We start from the raw sequence: 20,976 nt of genomic DNA, 5'->3' as shown, positions 1-20,976 counted from the left end.
AAGGAAAAAGAAGAACTACTCTCCTCCTACCTCACCAATCTCCTCACCTGAGCTGACAGAAACGCTAATTACACATTTACATTTCTGTGCACGAGAGAAGCGGCGCTGCACAATAACAGTATCCATGTGTTCATTAGAGGAATAATCTGTCTGCAGCGCACTGAAACGTCTGAAACACACTTTATTTCCCTGCTCGGGGTCAGACTTGTTCGACTCCTCTTTCCCTCGCCTGTCTGTGGAGCAGATAGACTCTAATTTCCTCTCATTACCCAATCAGATTGTGAAAACCTCCGCAGGGGCAGACGCTTCCTGTCGGGCCGTGGAGAAAAAATAGAAGAGACAATGAAAGAAAGAGACGGAGGGAGGTCAGACAGATTGGAGAGGAAATTCATGAAATGAGTATTTAAGCAATGGGAAGAAATCTACATCATCATCATCATCATTGCGCTGAATGAAAAAGAGACACTGAGGACGTTTACTGAACAAGAAAGAAACAGTCCGTGCTCGTTTTCAGCTGAGTAAGCTGTTTGTGAATGAATAAGTGGTGACTTAAGAGAGCCGTATGAGAAGAGGGAGGACAAGAGGAGGTGAGAACCTATTTAACTTGACCTGGAGACCCTGGAGTGATGACAGCAGAGGAGGCGGAGGAGAGCAGGATGACGGACTTCAGAGGGATTTCTCCTTCTCTGCCAAACCACTGGCTCCTCACGCTCTCACTCGAGACGGTTCATGGTGGAGACAGAGCAAAGAGACCGGGTGTTCAGTTTTGGGAAGCGTCTTATCTGGGACAGATGGACTGACTACCAGAAAGACTTGTGGTTGAGATGAAAACTGCGGTTCTATCCTGCACGAAGTTTGAGAATCAAATGTTTTATGGACAGTCAAACGGATGACGAAGTAGTCGACACATTTATTTACAAAACACATTTCAGGCACGAAAACAACTCGCACATAAAAGAAACACAGAGATGATAATGTAAAAAACAGACTAAATATTTAGCGTCAAGGCCAGGGCGGGTCTCATGGTTTCACGGTCTGTAGACTAACAGGAAATAACTTGTCGAGGGACTCATTGTTGGCTGTCAGCGCTCTGTCACAGAATTTAAACAACATGAACTCCCAAATCTAGGATTTTCTGACATTTTCTTTGGTTGATATCCAAAAAGGAAAATTCCTCAGGGACACTGAGCTTTAGTGTTTTTATTTCTCTGACCTTTGTAGATTTTTCTCACCAGTTTTTTAGAGCCTGAAACTTTACAAGGAGGAAAAAGAAAGAAATAGTGAGCAATTATCCTTTAACTCCCACATCCAACAAACTTCGAGGACAGCTTCTTTCACCTTCACAATAAAAGTAGACCATGCTTCTTTTGCCTCTAGGTTGGATTACTGTAATTCTTCACCAGGCCGTCCTTATGAGTCTTTTTTATTTACATGCAATTTAAGGTTTTTGCACTCTACATGAAGCAATGACAGTAAAGATATTTTCTATTCATAGTTTTATTTAAAGAGGCTGTGAGGAGTTTCTAAGTGATCTTGAAAAAGGCTCCTTTCTATGCCTGAGCTTAATTCACACTTTGAAATGAGTTTATTAGCAAAAATATTTCAGGTTACAAGTTATTTCAAATTGCTATTTCTTAGCTTCCTGATCAGGTCGGGCAGGACCGGCATACACCGGCTGACAAAGTCTAGCAGAGAAAAGAGAGATCTGTGTTTTTCTCTGCTGAAAACTATTTCTTTGATTAATTTTGTAGTGATGGTGGACACAGGAGCCTAACTGTCAGACAGAAAAAAGGACAGAAGAGCAGAAGAAAGATAAACAGTAGAGAGCTAGAGCACGAGCTTAAGGCTAAAAGGCTCAAACTGTTTGTGCTAATGTTGATTCCAACCCACAGTCAGCAGTTACTGGTGTGGTCTGTTCAAACTTGAGAGTCTATCAGTAAAATGAAGAGTGAGGTTACGTTAGCTCTGATTGGTAGATGACTGGCAGGACATAACCAGGATTCACTAACGTTACACATTACAGACATGTCTCAGAGCACCAGGCTGCCAACTGTGCTAAATATAGGCAGCTAATAAACTACATACAAAGTGACAGTGTTTACTTGTTGTCACATTAGCCTAGAGCTACATAGGAGCACCGGCCGATAGCACTACATATAGCCAGCTTCTACAACATTTGTTTGATGTCATGTTTCAAACCATAGCGCTATGCAACTGTTCTGATAAATACGTCACCCCAGCACGTTTTATCCAGTAAAAAGTTGTCTTGAAAAAAGAAAATTTCTTTCTATCTGATCTCCATCGAATTACGAAACAAACACACCTCACTAAAACAAATTTATGACAGTGTCCGTGAGACTCCAGGCCACAAGGTGGCGAGGGAGTGCACTCGAAACAGATCCTCCTCATAACATCTTTAAGATGAGATCAGACTCCTTGCCTTGATGTTGGTTTTTGTTCATTATACATTAGCAGATCTTTTAGAGCCATGTAAATGAAGACTGATTGATTAATTATGAACATTGAAATGTTCAGTTTGATGTAACTTTTAACAAACAAGGGATGGTGATGTTTCAGCTTGACCATGACTGTGAACCTTCAGCTCTGCGTTAAATCGTCTAGACGTTTTGCCAGACTTTAAAGTTTGTTTCCTTTATACTAGGGCTGCAGTTATCAAATATTTTAGTATTCGAGTATTCTACTGAAAATCCCATCGATTAATCGGATAATATACATTTTTGTTTAGTTAAAGAGCAGTTATTTTTCAAATGAAAATTTTTCTCTGTAAGAAATAGAATTTTCTGATACAGCATGTCAATAAGAGCACTTGCAGTGGTAGCTCCAAAATTTGTAAACACACTTTGACACATTTTTTGTGCCTTGTACATCTCATCAAATGTTGCGGACCCAAATGACACCCGTTTCGTAGAATGACCCATTAGTCTCCAAACTCCAGAAAAGAAGCTAGATTTGTTGCTAGTTGCTATTTTGTATAAGAGGAAGCTTGAGGGGTCTGAAATCTCTCTTAATATGGCCTCAGCTCTATTTGAAATACCACTCTTTGATCTTTTTTAAAACTAAACGATTCCTTGAGGCGGAGAAAATTACTCGAGTAATTTTTGTAATCGAGTACCTCGAATAATTCAAGGAATCGTTTCAGCTCTACTTTATACCAAGAAATTATCTTTAAATATCTTTAGTCTACTTGATTGTATCCTAAAGTCTCAGTGAAGACATCCCATTTGGTGTTGATTACAGTGACACCTGTGGCTGGAATTAGTAGTGTTTCTCAGTGATTGAGACATTGTTTCCCATGAGCATCATGACCCTCTCTCCTAAGGGTGTGACTTTTGCAAATGAAGGAGAGCAGATCTTTTTAACTCTACTTTTCTTTGTTGAATACAACGTTTCCCAGGATGCAAAGTACAAGTGCAAGTACACTGTTGTTTGAAACATGACTAACTTTTACAGCAAACTTTTTAAACTCAGTCCATAGTGATGTGTGGTATAGATAAGGTAAGCAAACTGTACTTTGCTCATGAGCTGTGGTGAATTATTTACATTTCAACGAACCTCGACCATGTTTGTTTTTGGACAAGTGTTGGCACATTTATGTTTATCTATAAGATTTTAATCAGGTTAAATGTCAGGATGCTGTTTTTGGCTGCACTTTTGTTTTGACAAGAAGACGATCTGCAGAGGGACTGTCAGAGAGCACACACACCTACACACACCTACACACACAGAGGTTAAACAGTAAGAGGAAATACACTCCATCCACTGCCATTGCCATTGTTACTGTCTCTTACAGTTACCATCGCAACTAATGCTCAAACACACACGTCTCAGCTTGTGTTTGCTCTCACACTCATTTCCTCACCCCCCTGCCCTCACCTCTCCCCTCCTTTGCCTTGAACACACACACGCACACACACACACAGTGGTGTTGAATGACAGTGCTCCCCTGACCTTGGCGGCACTTGGAGCTGCTCCAGGAGAGGAGCAGCGGGAGGTGTTGAAGCCTGAGCGGAGCAGCGAGGTGAAGAACGGGCCGAGCTGAAGCTGCTCTACTCTTCAATCTTCACCTCACATTACTCCACCAGTGGAGGGACCTGTCAAATTATTTTGACTCTACATTCACACACACACACACACTGGCTTATACACACACCTCCTTGGTAGTACCGCTGCTGTTTCTCCGTGGCTTCCCGTGACACCGCTGTTCTGTCGACGCTGCCATTCTGACTGCTAAAACAAACGCTCACAGTTTGTGGAAGAAAGTGCCAACCGCAGCTTTTTCACCAAATAACACACTTTGCTTCCTGAGAACCAATTAAAATGCCTGTCAGACAGCGTGTCCTGCTTTGTGATGAAGGCGTCAGGATGGCAGGAGGGTCGTATTATTCCCTGAAAATGAATTAAGCTGTGACATGGCAGCATTTATTTATGAAGATGAAGTCATGAGCCTGGACACTTTTCTCTTAAACACGAACATTTATTCGGCATTTGTTAGTGACTTACAACTTTTTAAAGCACTTTCAACAAATAAAATGATGCCAAAGCCGTGCATCAAAGTTTTTTCTGCTTTATTTTTTCTCTTTGTTTGAAAAGACTTCAGACTAAAAGCTGCTGTGAGAAACTTTTGGTCTGTGTTGTTTTTGGTGTACTCTATGAACAACTACACTCACTGGCCACTTAATTAGATACACCTGTTTACTGCTCGTTAACCCCAATATCTTATCAGCCAATCATGTGGCAGCAACTCAACATATGTAGACATGAAGACATAGGCTGTTTTCGAATTTGCATACTATACTAGCAGTGCCTACTGATTCGACCAAAATGCAGTATGCAGTATGCAGTATGCAGTATGCAGTATGCGAACAAATGTCAGAGTTGTAGTATGAGAGAAACACCCGGATGACGTACTGAATCGGGAAAAATCCACAGTATGCATCGGACCAGTCTGCTTCGCATACTGTTACCCACAATGCAACACGCCTGGTCCCATATCAGAAGTGAAAATGGCAGAGGGCGGAGCAACAACAACCGGAGTAGCAGAGGAATATAAATATAAGAGCCATTTCTTTTTTTTATCTTTAAATCCTCATCATCTCCATCACTGAAAGTTAATATAAAATGCTCTCTCTGGCAATAAATTTGCAGATAAGTTACTCGTGGTTCGTTTATTTTCTACATTTTCAATAAAGTTTTTTGGGAAAAAAAGTCAGCCGTAGCCAACTTCCGTTTTCTTCGAACTGAAGACCAGCGTAGCATACTACAAAATTAACCCAACTGAACAGTCATACTACATACTGCTTATGAAAGTAGTATGTAGTAGGCAGTGCCTACTACATACTGCTTTAATAAGCAGTATGAAGTAGGCGAATTCGAAAACAGCCATAGTGAAGACAAGTTGCTTAAACTAAGCATCAGAATGGAGAAGAAAAATTATTTAAGAGACTTTGAACATGGCATGGTTTTTGGTCTGAGTATTTCACAAACTACTGATCTACTGGGATTTTAACCCACAACCATCCTCGGTCCCAGAAGGACAAAAGAAGCCAGACTTGTTTGAGATCATAGAAAGGCAACAGTAACTTAAATAACCACTGGTTACAACCGAGGTCTGCAGAAGAGCATCTCTGAACACACAACGCGTCCAACCTTGAGGCAGATGGGCTACAGCAGCAGAAGACCACACCGGGTGACCCTCCTGTCAGCTAAGAACAGGAAACAGAAGGTGTGGTAACGCTGGCCATCTGTACCGTGCCAAAGTATGCTGCAACCCCAAAGTTCATGGGGTTTTACCAGTGTTACTAAAAGTGTACCGTGCTCAGGAACTCTACAGTTCCTTTGCTTTGGCACAGTACACTTCATGTGGGAGTATGAGTACATCTTCCTCCTCCTCTCCTCATCGATACTAGTGTGATGAGATCGATACTGCAGTTTCTGGTATGTCTTCCAGCAATTCACTTTACGTTCCTCCGTCTGCCGCTTCTCTGTGCAAATGGGAGGGAACTTTTTGTTATTTTACACTTGTGTTCTTTTTCCCTAAACAATTGTGGTGGTAGAATAATTATTTTATTACTTTTAAACAGTTAAAATGTTGTTCTATTGTTGTGGTTAGGTTTTTTTTTCATAGCCTAAAATCTTTGTGCTGTGTTTTACCATAATCATAATCATAATCAACCAACTCAAGGCAAAATCAGAAAATTATTCGAAGATCATTATATTTCATGTAAAAAGTAAAGGTATCGGTGTTGGTATCGGCGATACTAGCCCTGTATTTACTTGGTATTGGATCGATACCAAAATTCCCAGTATCGCCCACCCCTATTCCTTGCTGCTCTCCTGCAGATGGGGGCTGTGATTGGCTGAGGGGTGTGGGGACGCACCGTTGCAGAGAGTGATTGGATGGGAGCTGAGGATGGCGTTTTCAAAGGAGGCTGTGGCAGCTCGGACGCCTCGGACGCAGGGTTCTTATTATAAATAAGAACCCTGCAAGAAAGCAATTCAATTTTGGTTTACAGACTACAAACTTGATTTCATGTTTTCCTTTTTCTATGTTAAGTTGTTCTAGTGGTGAGACAGGAGAGGTCACTTTATGTTATCCCAGTGCCCCTACACTAGACCATAACACATATTATCACTGCGACTCCTCCTCTTGACCATCATTTTACACAATGATGGGGATGTTAAAGGGCTGTGTCGGACCGAAACAACTGAACATAACCCAAGAAGTCACTAAAGTTGTTGCAGTGCTCCCTGTGTCTCATTGTGCTGTCTCCTTGTGAACAGACGCCTCACAATGACATAGAGGGGCCATGGGTGGGCCTTAATGACGTGTTCCGGCACGGCACAGTTTGGAGCAGTCAGCATGTGTACATCCTAAGGCTACAATCCACACAGGCTCACCAAAACTGGACCATACAAGACTGAAAAGGTCTGTCTGATGAGTCTGGATTTCTGCTCCACATTCAGATGGTAGGGTCAAGATTTGGAGTAAACAACATGAAAGCATGGATCCATCCTGCTTGGACCAATGCTTCAGGCTGCTGCTGCTGGTGTGGGGGAAGTTTCCTTGTCTCACTTTGGGCCCCTTGGTACCAACTTGGCCTGGTTTTTCTACTTTTCTATACTTCTTATATTCTTTACATTTCTTCAAATTTTTAATTTTATATTCTATTATCATTATTCTATTTTTATTGTTATTGCGTTATTGCACTTTTTTTGGTGAGCTACTGAAAAAAAAAAATCCCCGTCCCAAGCTGAGACGTGGGCAAAAAAAAAAAAAATTCCCCCAAGGGGAATCAATAAAGAATATTCTATTCTATTCTATTCTATTCTATTCTATTCTATTCTATTCTATTCTTTCTGATGGAGACATCCAGCAGGATAATTCTCCATGTCACACAGCTCTTAAACACAATGACAAGTTCACTGAATGTGGCGCAACAGGAGATTCTCACCATGGACATTCAGCAGACAAATCTTCAGCGTGCTTTGTGCATCCTGTGTGATGCTACGACGTGCTATCCAAAGAGTGTTTAACCTCAGGAACCCAGATTTTGAGCTGTTAGTTGCAGAAAACTCACGTCCGCTTGATTTGCTGCCTTGTTTTTCCCACTCAGTGTCAGCCTCTTTCTCTTTGACTGTTTCCTTGAGTTATTGATGTTTTAGTGTCGTAAGAACCAGAGCGACAACATGAAGCAATTCTCTGCAGCTTGTTTCTGTGACAGCTTTAAAAATACTTAAATCAGCCCTGGAGTTCATCTGAAGTGGGGTTTTTTTTCCATGCATGAATCACGGAGACGAATCACACTTGTCAGTTTTTAAAAGTTGAGGAAAATTGCCTCCAGTCTTTTTGTTTAAAAATAGGAAGCTTGATTTCCCAAATTCCCGCTGCTAATTAGGAAAAGCTTGGTGGCTCCATTTTCCAATGCTATTTTGAAAACAATCAGCATTAATGTATGATATTCTTAGTTAGTACACAATGAGCCAAACCAGCAGGATGTCTCTGAAGGATTGAATGAGAGTATCAGGACACATTCTGGCTCAAGTAAGACACTTAAATGTGACGTCAAAACCTCAAAGCTCACAGTAGAAGTATTTATCCCACCTCCTTTTCTTTTTACCTCTGTCATGAAGTTTGCAGTGAACTTTCTCCAGACCCTGACTTTGCTCTCTCCTCCTTGTTCTTTGCTTGTTGCTCTTTGTCAGCGTGTCAGAATAATGAGGGCGAGAGAAAAACGCAGCACACAGGCCGGAGCGGGGACAGCCAGCTCAGCTCCCCCGCATGAATATTCAGCCCCACATATGGCGCCGTGCATACGGATCTGCATCCACTTAAAGGCGCTAATTAGGACGCTCCATTTGAAAAGAAGAGGCTGAGGTTGCTGTCAAAGAGCCTCTTGAGCTTAGTTAGTTTTTCTCCACTCGAGGGGGGCAGAGGGGGTGAGCCAGGGAGACGGTGGAGCGACCGGTGTCACAACAGGTCATGAACAGAGAGGCGATCCATCGGAGCAAACAACAAATATGAGTGTTTTCATTTCCATCCACTTACGCAGTGATGGCAGAATAAACTGGAACATTTTAAAAACATGTAATCCCAACACAGCAGCAGAATAAATACAGGCCAGCAGCAGACGTCAGCTCTGAGGTCAGCAGAATGAAATCAAAGGCAGTGATAGGTCAGTGTGCCTCTGAGATTATTTTGTACCCAGCTGGATTTCAGAGAAGACACAGTCTCAGTGTTAGAGGTACAGTAACGTGGGTCATCAACAGCTTAGTAATGAAGATAACCAGTGTTGGGGAAATTACTTTTAAAAAGTGATCAGTTATAGTTACCTAGTACTTTACCCAAAAAGTGATTTAATTTTTATCATCTTTACTCCTTCATAAATGTAATTAGTTAAGAGGGAAAGTAATTCTTGTGTTACCTTTTTTTTTTGAAAAACCTTTAATTTTGCGAAAGAATTTAGTTTTTGAGCAGGTTTTGCTCTGGGACATAATGTCTGTTTTTGCCTTCTCTATCTCTGACGTTGAAGTGATGTCAATTTACCCCTGGCTGAGTGATCCAGGTCAAATAGACCTGCCAACTCTCCTGATTTAGGAGGGATTCTTCTGCTTTTTAACCGTCTCTGGCTCCACTCCAGATTTATAATTTCTCCAGACTAACTCCTTTTTTAAGCATGGCCCTGTCATCTCTAATGTTTTTTTCAAGTCAGCTACTTGTGCCTTACATTCAAACCTCAAAAAGTATCCACCCCTCTCCCTGGAGTTGGTTTGATCCAAAGAGGAGGAGATCCTCTCTGACTGCAGGTTACACAGACACACACAGGTAGCTGTGTGATATTTGTTGCTGAAGAGTTGACTTTAGCATCAGGAGTATAGAATAGAAGAGAATAGAATAGAATAGAATAGAATAGAATAGAATAGAATAGAATAGAATAGAAAAGCACGTAATAGAATAGAATAGAATAGAATAGAATAGAATAGAATAGAATAGAAAATACTTTATCCCTGAGGGAAAATTCACTTGGAGTCACAGCAGCAAACAAGAAAACAAGAGTAAGAAAGTGTATAGAAAGTGCAAAAAGGTCCACAAGAAAATAGATGCTGACAGCTTGTCCATCATTGTCCAGTGCAGCCAACCTCCACCTCCACAGGGTCCAGGACTGAGCTTCTTCAGCAGTCTGTTCAGTCTCTGTCTCCTGGACCCTGTCTGCTCACAGCAGGTGAAGGTGTTAACTCTGTTAGCCATGTCTGTGAATAGCATGATGCTACTTTGTCTTCTGGTATTCCCTCTGTTGCTGGGTTAGCATGGCTAGCTTGTCCATCTTATTGGAGATAGATCTCATGTTCCCAATAACGATGGATGGAAGGACAGGTCCATGTCTTCACTTCTTAGCTCACACCTGAGAACCAACGCGTCATTCTCACCTCCTTCTCTTTTGTGGGGAAACATCAGGCCTTGCACCAGTTAGCATTGACATGCTACAGGCTGCTAACAGCAGCTTTCACATGTAAACAATGCAGCCATGGTTACATGTAGGATCTCCAGACAAACACAGGAGAAAAAGTAGTAAAAGTATCACTGAAGACAAAATCAGTTTGGTGCCCATGACCGACAAATGAACCATACAAAGTAATGATTCACTCCAAATACAAAGATTCCGAAAAAAAAGATGAAAAAAATTACAAGAAACGGACAAAGAAGACAGAGCTGCAGCAACAGGCAGCCATAGCCAACAGGGCGGCACCTAGCAACAATCATCACTGTTTAAGTGCCTGACTTTCTGCTTTAAGGATAATTATCCCTAGTTGCTCTGGCATCTGACACAAATAACATGCTTGAGATCTTCTTCTGTGGAAAAAACTCAACAAAGAAGTCAGTAAATGAAGGACTGGAAGGACAGAACCTGAAAGACAGAGGTCAATGGGAAGCCTTCGTTTTTTTTTTTCACAACATGTTATAAGAAGTACGATTCTTCACAGACACTGCCTGAAAAGAGTGAGTGATCAGGGGGGAAAGAAATGTTGTCAAACTTGCATCCAAACCCCAAACTCTCATTCAAATGTGGACACATAAAACCAACTGTTAGACTTCTGAGCAGAGGCCAAACTGGACAGGTAGACTTCAGCCTCATTATGTAACCTCTCTCAGCTGATCACCAGCTGATGGAAACAGCACAGGTCCTGCTGATTTTGAAGAAACCTGAACCAGATTTGGATCACAAACAACCTTTTTTCTTCCACTGAATGCATTTTTCTGTCTGTCAATGGAGAATAGATTAATGAGTGTGATCCAAACAAACTTCACAGGATCTTAGATATTTATCTGACATCAAAAAAAAAAAAAGAAAATCATAGAGAGAAAAAAACATCAAGTAAATAGCCAATTTTATTTTAAGGAGATCTCTTCTGGATGATCTGCTCTCTGCAGCTCTAGAAAAGGATAATCCGTATGTTAGTGTCGTGAATTTGTTGGTTTAACTCAAAGCTTTAGTACATGTTGTAAATCAGTGCTTAGACACGGCCAGAGGTGGGGCAGCTGTGCTCCAGCAGCGGAAAAAATTAGACTTTGAACAAAGAGGAGAATCTCAGAGCAAACTTCCTAATCCAGGTAAACAAAGGTAGGACTGTCCTCCTTACAGGAACGAGGGGTCTGCTGAGAAACACTAAACCATTTAATTGAGGCATTTGATTCAGGCTGCTGATCAACACGTCCATATGGAGGCTTAATGGATCCACTTCTAATCAAGCCGGCTTACGATCCAAAACAAAGAGGCTCTCAGTTGGAAAGCCTTCAGCGTGCTTATGTAACGTGAGTGCTGTTGATACAAAAACCTTCTCTGTGGCTGGATACAAATGATATCTGAGCCTCGGGATTAATCCAGTATGACTCGGCCTGCGTGTAGAGGCTGGAGCGTGATGAAGTGACGACTCACACACACACATACACACACACATAAAGATAGAGAGGCCTGTCTCAGAGAAGAACGGTTTAAGCCTATTACAGCCATCAAGGACTTATCGTATCACTTCTCTTCTTACTTTTATAATTCAGTCATTTGCTTTGTTTCTCTTCAGTGATTAAAATCTTTTTCTCTGATTCCTCCTTAGTCCAAAAAAAGAATCTACAAGTTTGCAAAGAATCAATGCTTCATGATAAATAAACATGAGCTCAAACGCTCTGTTTTGTAAAATTAAAACTTTGCTCCTCTTCTTATCCCAGTTTGTTGTACCATTATCTAAGAAAACAAAAGATTCAGCTTTCTTACATCAAACACGTGTATGCAGATGTGTCTAAGTGTTTTGACCCACATTTCCTGAAGGCTTATTCTCACACAGAGCGCCGTCAGTTCCCCTTCCAGGTGTGTTTGGGAGCATGTGGGCGTGGATCAGTGAGTGCATGTCAGACTTTGTGTTCAGTATGTAAGTAGTTTACTAAAGGTAAGACATTATGAAGCTTATGTTATCAAAGTAGGGAAGTTTTTTTTTTGTTTAAACCACACCATCTACAAATTTGTTTTCCATATTAATGGATTTGCTGTGACCCAACCAAGTGAACTGTAGCTGCTAAGGTCAAAAAACTGAACTAATAACCGGTCTTAAGCTCTGAGTGGATCATCACTTTCTATGGTTTTGCTGTGGTGTTCTGATTTACTCAGCAACTACAACCTAAAGGCTCAGACTTTGACTTTTTGATCTTATACAAACTGATCTTGATGAAATTTTCAGGAAATGTTCAAAATGGGATCAAGAAAAAGTGATTGCATTTTGGAGGTGATCTGGATCACCGTCTTGATCTAGGATTTTTTTTCAAAGGTTTCTTTATCATTGTGAGATAGGGCTGTTTTCACCATATGTGTATATAACTCCACCATAAATGGTCGGATTGCTTTGCAAAACAATACAAGACACGGTCACCATAATTTCTGACAGATGTAAAAGTACGATCCAGATCCTGGCAATATTCTGGATACTAAGATCTGGAATATGAAATATGTAATGGCTCATCATAATTTTCAACACTGTCAGGAAACAAATTATCGTACAAACCTGCCACTAACACCAAATTGTAGCAGACAGTCTGCTGAAAGGGAGTATAACATTAAAGTCGGACTAAAGTGTTGGTGACAATCACAATATCCTTGGTGGAGGTCTGCACTCTGAGTGCTTTTCACCTATTTTTGTCTGCTTTTTAATTGATTTTTAATTGTTTTCTTTAATTATGTTTTGCTGATTTGTATCTCTATAAAACACTTTGAATTGCCTTGCTGATATGTACTATATCATGAACTTGCCTTGCCTTATTTCCAGCCTCTGCTTCAGAAATCAAGTCATTTGGACAAATTATGAAGAGAGGAAATTTTACATCACAGCACGGGATCAGATAGGTTTCTGATCAAGTCAGTTTGCTGCTCCAATCACAGCCCTCTGCATCAGATACTCAAGCCTCTTAATTTTACTGGATACTGGGGCTATGATGCGTCAGTTTACAAAAAGCGGATCAACTGGGACAGAAAGTCCTAAAAAACACCCTGTGACTTTTGAAATGAAACAAACTGTGTCAAAACCAGATGGTGTTTATCTTGACTACAACAATAAACGGATATAATGAGGGGGGCCAGACCAGGAGTCTACAGGTTTGAGATTTTACAGCAAAACATTAACCAGGAGAAGATCATCAGTAGAGTGGGGAGCTTGGTAACTCTTTGGTCTACTGACTCCAGCTGTCCAGTAGTCCTGCAACGGATCGAATCAAACACAAAGCCGGTATTAGCAGAGCAATGAGAGTGTGCGGTCATCTGGTGTATCCCTGGTGAGACTTACTCTACTTGAAAAGACTCCAACATAAAACCTGTGCTACTCAACTAGCATTAGCAAGCAGAAACACACCTGGCCTCCAATATTCATACTCTGTTTGCAGCCTTTAATCATCAAATAGACAACTCCAACACTGGAAAAAACTGAAATCTTATCAAGTGTTTTGTCTTATTTTCAGTAGAAAATGTCTTTTAGACTTAATATGCGCCACATTCACCTGACCAATCCAGATTTTTTTTTATTATTATTTCAAGTTATTTAAAGAGAAAAGTGAGGTCTGAATTGCTTGCAACAAAGTAAAACAAAAATCTGCCAGTGGAACAAGAGAAGAGTTACTTGTATTAAGACATTATTTTAGTTTCAAGAAATTTTTTGAGCAAATTTTTCTTGTTCATTTTTTTTTGCAGTGATAGTTTTAATTTGGTGTAATGCCTTTGTAATAAGGTGTACACACTGAGTCCAAGTAAAAGATAATCAAGCAGACAAAATCACACCAACTGAGACAGAGATTACTGTCAGCCTAAAATCATACAAAACCTAGTGAAGAAAAATGCATCTATGGATCGATCTCAATCAAAGATGATATCGTTATTTTTGTAGGAAACTGTTGGATTTGGAGTAGTGGGGGAAATCTTTGGTCTCATGGCTCCATCTGTCTGGTGGTCAGTGATCATTTGCTGCAAGTGTGGCAAACAATCACTGACGAACTAGAGATGAACACCCCTGTGTGCTCACTGCGTGTGACCAATTGCTCAAACTTGCTCATTTGTAATCGAGGAGTCTCTTCAGCTTTACCAGCGTCAAGTGATATCGTTGTCCTGACTCTTACTTCATCTTTCTTGTGACATATAGATAAGTAAACCCATTTCCAAAATTTGCAGGTTGCCTTTGACACATATAAATCACTACGTTCTCATCTTTATCATCAGTTTACAGTAACAGAGCAGATTAATGTCTATGTCTGATGCTGATTTTTACTGGTTCCTTTCTTGTTGAAGTTGTCCTAAGAAGTAAAGTACCAGTTTGACCTAAAACTCATTTTCGGCGAAGAATTCATGACTTTTAATCCAGTTGTGTGATGTTCCCATGGATTAATAAGAACCATCAGCTTTCTGTGTCTAAAGTCGGCATGTTTGTGTGTCTAAGGGGAGCTCGTCCTCATATTTCCTGGAAAGGAGTCTGTTGTCCATGTGTGAGCATATTAAGCTCGTCTACACTCTGTGAAATTAGGCCGTAGACCCAAACACTTATAAATGCTTATTTTACCAGATGGACTCATGTATTTAATGATAGACTGTATTTTTTTTCACTCCAAGCTGCAAAAGCACCAGCTGCAGCCGGGCTGTAACTCAACCCATCTCGGCCCAGACGAAGTTTTATGAGGCAGTGTTATCCTAAAAGAGAAGTGTTTGGTCTTAAAAGAGCCGCTCAGAAATCTGTTTATCAGAAGAGTGCCACACTGACACTGTTTACTTCAAACCACAGCAGCTCTGAGCAGCTTATGGAGAACAAATCCCCCTGAAGGTTAGAGACGAACAGCCTGTTTAAACGCAGAATGGACCAGGATAGAAGATGTACTCTGCTTTTTTTTTACGGCCTTCTTAAGCTTCTCTTCACTCTCTTTGTAGTCATATTTCTTTTATTCTCTGAGCTAAATCTCTGTATCAGTTTATCTCCTCTGTCTTTGATACCCTTCTCCCCCTCAGCGGGCTTCATCTCCTCGGAGGCGGGGCACAGCCTCCGGTGAAGCTTGTTCGAGCCGGCGTTGTTGACAGAATCAGGATGTCTCCTCCCAGAGGGCTGCAGGAGTGTCAGGCCGGGACAAAGACTAAGGAGGGCTGCAGGTCTGGCATTAACAACCCCATACATAGGCACACACTCGCACACACTCACACACACGCTTGCCCCATATGCTCATCACTATTCATCAGCAGTCATCTGCATGTCCTCATAAGCTGACAGGAGGTGGAGAGGCTCAGGAAGACAGAGGGAGAAGAGGTAAGCAGAGGGAAGATGGAGGGTAGGAAAAAGGTTGTTCCAGAAGTTTTAAAGTCACAGGGATGGAGAAGCTTTCTGGCGTCTTCGACTCATGTAAATCTGATCCTCAAAGCTGTGAAGAAGTGTCCTTTTCTTTCGTCAGATGTCACAGATCTGACAGTCAATGACAAGAAGGAGGATTTCACTTTCTACATGTACAGGCCAAACTTTCTTTTGTCTGTCCATCATGAAGATCCACCAACAAAGTCTCAACTAGGAAAGCACTCAGAGTGCAGACCTCTGCCAAGCAAACTGTGATTGTCACCAACACTTTAGTCCTACTTTAATGTTATACTCCCTCTCAGCAGACTGTCTGCTACAATTTGGTGTTAGTTGCAGGTTGGAACGATAATTTGTTCTTTGCTTTTGTCTGTGGCTGTTTTCCAAAACTCCTACTACACTAGTAATGCCTACTATTTGGGCCAAAATTCAGTTTGTAGTAGTTAGTATGCGAAAACTTGTTAATCTGCAGTATGGCAAAAATCCTTGGATGATCCAGGAGAATTTCTCAGTATGCAACGGACCAGTCTACCTGGTATACTGTTTCCCACAATGCAAAGATAGGGCTTACGCTGTTTGTCTATGCAGGTGGCAGGTTTCTGTGAATTACCGCTGTCTACTGGAATTATTACAACTACAATACAACAACACTTAGTTAGATGGTCTGTGAGATAGAAGTGGAGTGATGCAAAACCACTAACCACTTTTTTAAACTATATGTGGATTATATGGAAGTGCCTTTTCCATCAGCTGTAAAAATAAAAATCCCTTCCAGATTTATTTTTAGTAAACATTACAACTTTTGGTGTAAGATTAAAAATCAAACACAGTGATTCTGCTATGGCATGATTTAAAAAAAAACTAAAATGCCAAGCTGTACCCAAAGAATGTGTTGTACATTTATAATAAAGGTATAATAAAGGTGTTTTTATTGCAGCTCCAGAGCCGGTTATAACAATGCAATGACTGTCATATGTTGGGGGAACCTCCCAGAGAGCCCCTTTCCAATAAAGGAAAAGATTGGACCCAGACCCATGAGAGAAGACCCAAGTAAACCCGCAAAACTGACGGCAGTGAGTCTGCCAGTTTGAGACTTTGATTACCTTCCTTATCTCATGTTTTAACTGAAAAAAGTTGTGTCTTCTAAATCTAAACTTTCTGTATATCTCCACATTGTCATACTTTTCCAAAAGATTCCTCAGTTCCGTAGATTTCTGTTGTCTTCCCACATTTCATCTGAGATGGTAACGCCCTAGTAAAATGTCTTTGACTCATCAAACAGTCTGACAGGTTAGTAATCCTGCTGTTGGCGCCTGTGGCGATGGGGCGTACTACCATTTTATTTTATACTCTTTTGGAGCGTTAATTTGGCTCATGAATACCACTACACAATTTTTCCTTTATAGAAAAATGGTCCGTTTTCATCGCTAATGGCTAGGCAAACATTCAGACCCAGGACACGTTATTTGGTCTCTCCCAAATCTTATTTTTGGGATGTTTGCTATCTTTAGTCTTGATTCAGTATGAAGCAAAGGCCTGGCATCTTCACCTGCATGTGTTCACTAATGCTACTTTGAATCTCCAAACATGATAACTGGGTCCATCAGCATCTAGTTTTCATCAATTAAAAGTTTTTTCTACACATACAAGAGTTCCCAGATTAGATAATCTTTTATTTGTTTACAGTTTACAGAAATTTACAGAATTACAGCAGCAAACAAGATGTCGTCCTTGCCTCTTTTTCCTCAGCTCACGGAGAATATTGGGCCTAGCACTATTAGCATTGACATGCCATGAGAAACAAATTGAATAAAGATTCATATGGTGAATCTATGGACAGGGACAGCAGCTCCTTATGTGGCAGAGACTTAACTCAGGTCACAGGAACTCTACAGACACGATGACCACCATGGTCAGATTCCCGTCACCACCAGCCTCACACCCAGGCTTTTAGCCTCCTCATTTATCCACCGCAGCACTGCAACACCGGCTTATAAAAGCACTATTATATTACATACTGTCGACAGATGATTACTCTGCAGAAAATAAGCAATTTTATCTCCTTTGCTGTCTTGCCTGACACACATCTCTGCTCCTTTATTCTCAGGAACAACCCATGTGTGCTGCAGATGTTGCATAACAGAGTTACAGGCTGCAATCAGAGCAGATTCACAGCCAAACAATCAGTAACAGACAGAAAAGAGACACAGAGAGAGACACAGAGAGAGGTAAGGGACTTCAGTTTCAACCCAATTTAGTTTGCTTCACAGAAAAACTGTTTGCTGAGCTCTGAGCTTCTCACAGAGGCTTTGGCTGGTTTGTGCTCAGAGGTATTTATCATATTTAATCTGGCATGTTTGATTTAGATGAGGTGGATAATCCTGCCAAAGGGTACTCAGCAAATTAGTGGCGCAGGTCTTCCTCCTAAAACTGGCAAACATGGACACCAGTTAATGCAGAAAAACAAATATTATAAAACAAATATTATAAGAGCTAAAATGAAAGTTCACAAGGATAAACCCACAAAACATGTTCCCTTAAGTGTCAAAATGACTTACTGCATGAAACTAAATCTTATCACATTGATCATACAAACACCAGACACTCTATTAGGTCCACCTTGCTAGTGCTGGGTTAAACCCTTTTGCCTTCAAACTGCCTAATTCTTGGTGGCATAGATTCAATAAGTTGTTACAAACTGAGGCACAGAAGGGCGGACACAAATGCAGGACAGTGGACCAAGTTCCAAAAGGCAAAAGAGTTTAATGAAGTCCAGGCAGAGTTTAGTACACAAAAAACAGTCAGATCAGGCTGAGATAGCCAGCAGACGTGAGGCAACAAGGCAAGGTCAAAAAGGCAGGCAACATTCATACACGACAAGATAAAGACCATGACTATGTTCACTTGTATGGCTCATACCTGCTTTGTTGTTGGCAGTCTGAACACCACAAGTCACACTGAATCTGACATTTTCGAAATTAGATCCACGCCACTTTCAAATGTGGTACTGAATTGGATACCCATTTTTTTGAATGCTGCCATGGTCTGAGCAGCTTGGTCGCATTCAACAAAACTTTCATCTTAAGCTGGAGCAGAAGCCATGCTCAATGATCTCAAACATGGAAAAAAGCAGAGATGGAGATGAGAGGGTTGAAGAGAAGAGCGCACAGAGAAAAATGAAAGTGAAACTTAAGTATGCGTTTGTGTTACTCATTGTGGAGAGCAGGGAAAGAAGCAAGTGAGGATCATACAGGCAGCAAAGACAACCCAAATAAGCAGCTACACTTAAGAAGACAAGCCCCCCAAAACCCAGGGCTATGTTTATTTCTGTTAACACCATTGTTTGTGTGACATCATTAGTGTTCAACTGAGCATGCAGCTTGAGAGCTGTTCACATTGAAGTCAGCAGACTGGGCACGTTTAAGAATGTAATGTGACAACCAAAAAAAGAAATCAGATTTGAGCATCAAGGACTGAAGTGTGAACGTAGCCTTTGACTGTGACTATGAAAAAGGCTGAGACGAAGACTCTGAAGTCAGCAAACTGGCAACAAAACAGTGGCTACGTTTCCATGCAGTCAATATTTAGGTTAAGGTCAATATTCCAGTTTTTGAAACATCCAGGATAACCTGTTCAGATGCGTGAGCAAACAGGGTTACTCCTGTTTACATGGGATCCCGAACAAAACAGCAAAAAACAGACAAAATCTTGACACAATGCGCATCATTTTCGCTTTGTCTTCCTGTATCCATAGCAACAACAGAAGCAACAGCAGCACGGTGGACTTCCTGTGCTCAAAAGACCAAGATTCCTTGCAAACAGAACGTGGGCAGAACACAAATTAATGTTGTTTTGGATGGGGAACTTCCAATAGGCGCATACATGACCAAATATGCATGTCAGAATAGGGGTAACCTGGGGGTGATGTTCGGGTTTTCAAAAAAATGGAATATAAGTGTATTCCTTTTCCTTTATATCAAATGGTTATTGGTGTTTACATGGCCATGTGCAACCAGGTTATTCCTATCATACGGAATATGAAAGGGTTACTGACTGAATGTAAACACAGCCAATGAGAGACATGAGGTTAAATACAAGAGGTAATAAGGGTGATGGGAAACAGGTGGCGAGAAACAACCAGGAAGCAGGTGTAGCCAAAGGGGGGCAGGGCAGAGAGGAAGACATGAATGAGTTGAAAACAGAAAACGTGGCAGACATGACACAAGTTACTCTACTGGATTAAAATCTAGTGACTGTGGAGGCCGTTGGAGTACAGGGAACTCATTGTCATGTTGAAGAAAGCAGTCTGAGATGATTCCAGCTTTATGACATGGAGCGTTATCCTGCTGGAAGTAGCCATCAGAAGATGGGTACACTGTGCTCATAAAGGGATGGACATGGTCAGCAACAATACTCAGGTAGGCTGTGGGCTTTAAACCATGCTCAGTTGGTACTAAGGGGCCCAAAGTGAGCCAAGAAAATATCCCCCACACCATTACACCAGCAGCAGCAGCCTGAACCGTTGATACAAGGCAGGATGGATCCATGCTTTCATGTTGTTGAGGCCAAATTCTGACCCTACCATCTGAATGTGGAGCAGAAATCCAGACTCATCAGACCAGGCAACGTTTTTCCAATCTTCTATTGTCCAGTTTTGGTGTTGCTGTGTGAATTGTAGCCTCAGTTTCCTGTTCTTAGCTGACAGGAGGGTCAACCGGTGTGGTCTTCTGCTGCTGTAGCCCATCTGCCTCAAGGTTGTGTCCAGTTTGTCCAACCTTTCTGAGACCTGCTGCTCTCTTTTTTGGACCACTCTTTGTAACCCCAAGAGAAGGTTGTGGGTGAAAATCCCAGTAGATGAGCGGTTTGTGAAATACTCAGACGAACAACCATGCCACGATCTAAGTCGTCTCAAAGCTCGTCTTCACCATGTCTACATGACTAAATGAATCAGGTTGTTTGACGTGTGATTGGCTGATATGATTGGCTTTCTGAGACATGTTGACAGTGGTAACCTCTGTGAACCAATATCACTCTAATGCTACACCGCTACGTGTATTGATTGATTGTTATGTTCCAAAGAAAAGTGAAGATCTTTCAATCAAAGACCCGTCGATCCTCTGGATCATCTCCTGACGCTCCACAGAGAATTTCAGACTGGATATATGACCCTGTGCCATTCTGTGATCAGTCAATATAAATACAGTTTCTGATTCCACAAAGAGCTCAGACCAACTTCCCTCTCATCCTTGTAGTCGGTGTATTATTGATTATCAATGATCCAGAAACCCGGTTTTGGAAGAGACCCAGGTCTCTGGCTTCTCGTCCTGGAAGACAATCATTCACAGTCAGAAATATTGATCCAATTATTCTCTTTCACTTTAACAGGAAGAGGAGAGCCAAAGCAAAAATTACAACCCTGCATCTGCAGACCCAGAGGAAATGTAGCTCATATGTTTATCTCAGATTCAATCTGTGGGGATGGAGAAGAGAAAAACCTGCACTCTTTCTTCCTCTCCTCTGTGCTTTTCAAAGATTTGGGCTAAAGAAATAAGCCAATTTCCAAGAAGCACTTGAAGCAGGGGGAAAATGGAAACAGCAGTCTTT

The sequence above is a fragment of the Halichoeres trimaculatus genome, unplaced genomic scaffold (genome assembly GCF_033239565.1).
Source record: "Halichoeres trimaculatus isolate MK-OKI-2021-1 unplaced genomic scaffold, fHalTri1.1 fHalTri1_scaffold_3, whole genome shotgun sequence".
Lineage (NCBI taxonomy): Eukaryota > Metazoa > Chordata > Actinopteri > Labriformes > Labridae > Halichoeres > Halichoeres trimaculatus.
The sequence above is the reverse complement of the archived record's forward strand: the minus strand, read 5'-3'. Positions refer to the sequence as shown.